Raw genomic sequence first — 1,955 nt, forward strand, 5'->3', positions numbered from 1 at the left:
CCCAGTTTGGGGTGCAGGGTCAGGGAAAGACTTGTGCTCCGTAATGCAAGCTACAAGCCACCCACGACCACCTGCAGGTTCCGGTGTCCGGCAAAGGATGCTGCAATTGGGACAAAAGAGAGAAAAGGGAGGAGAAGGGGGGGCCAGCACAAGAAACTACAGGAGCGACTCTGACACACTAGAGTTTACACTACCTAGAGATTTACCAACACCAGCTAGAGGTTTACTAAACACTAACTATAGGCTTTACTAAACAGAAATGTTTTAAGTTTAGTTTTAAAGGTGGAGGTGGTGTCAGCCTCCTTAACCCAGATTGGAAGTTGGTTCCATAGTAATGGTGCCTGATAGCAGAACGCCCGCCCTCCAAATCTACATTTAGATACTCTAGGAACTACAAGTAAACCTGCACTCTGAGAACGGAGAGCTCTGACAGGAACATAAGGCTCTATCAGGTCTTGCAAATAATGCGGAGCTAAGCCGTTTTGGGCTTTATACGCAAGTAATAAAATTTTAAATTGGATTCTGAATTTTACGGGTAACCAATGGAGCGACGCTAACACTGGAGAGACGTGGTCTCTCCTGCTAATTCCTGTCAGCACTCGTGCTGCTGCATTTTGGATCAGCTGGAGCCTATTCAGCAAATTACTTGGACATCCTGCTAACAACACATTACAGTAATCCAGTCTAGAAGATACAAACGCATGAACTAGTTTTTCTGCATCACTCTGTGAGAGGATTTTCCTAATCTTTGCAATATTACGGAGATGGAAAAAGGCTATTTTACAAACCTGATTGACATATGGTTTAAACGACAAATCCTGATCGAAAATAACACCAAGGTTTCTCACAGTTGCATTGGAAGCCATCGCAACACCATCTAATCCCTTCCTAAGATGCTCTGGACCAAGAATGATAACCTCTGTTTTATCTGAATTTAGAAGCAGGAAATTTCTGGACATCCAGTCCTTGATGTCCCTAAGACATGCCTGAGGTTTAACCAACGGTTCTGTTTCATCCGGCTTCATAGACAAGTAGAGCTGCGTATCATCAGCATAACAATGAAAGTGTATGCCGTGATCCTGGATTATACTTCCCAACGGCTGCATGTATAAACTGAACAAGATTGGCCCTAGCACTGAACCCTGCGGAACACCATAACAGACCCTTGACTGTTCTGAAGAAACCTCATGTACATGAACAAACTGGAACCTGTCAGATAGATATGATTTAAACCAACATAGAGCTGTCCCTTTAATCCCAACAACATGCTCTAACCTGTGCAGTAAAATGCCATGATCTATAGTGTCAAAAGCAGCACTGAGGTCCAGTAGAACCAGTATGGACACTAATCCCTTATCTGAGGCCATAAGGAGGTCATTCGTGACTGGAACCAGTGCTGTCTCTGTGCTATGATGCATTCTGAACCCTGACTGAAAGACTTCAAACAGATCATTTCTATACAAATAGTCACATAACTGGCTTGAAACTGCCTTTTCCAGAATTTTAGATACAAATGGAAGGTTGGAAATTGGTCTATAATTAGCTAAGGTGTCTGGGTCAAGAGAAGGTTTTTTAAGTAAAGGTTTAATTACTGCGACTTTGAAAACCTGTGGTACATATCCTAAGCTTAGGGATAGGTTAATTTGGTCCAGTATTGTCGTACCAATAAGAGAAAAAATATGTTTGAATAGTGGAGTCGGGATGGGGTCTAACATACATGTGGTTGACTTAGCTCTATTAACGAGTGAGGTCAGCTCAGGGAGGTCTATAGGATCAAAACAGTCTAGAGGCAAGTCAGAGCCTAGGGAAGTCGCTAAAGCTGAAGAAACGCCCACAACCGGCTGGTTGATTTCTTCTCTAATTCTCGTGATTTTACTGTTAAAGAAGCTCATAAAGTCCTCACTACTGAGAGCTGCAGGAATGCACGGCTCAACAGAGCTGGGACTCTTTGTCAG

Source organism: Cololabis saira, chromosome 9, assembly GCF_033807715.1.
Source record: "Cololabis saira isolate AMF1-May2022 chromosome 9, fColSai1.1, whole genome shotgun sequence".
Lineage (NCBI taxonomy): Eukaryota > Metazoa > Chordata > Actinopteri > Beloniformes > Belonidae > Cololabis > Cololabis saira.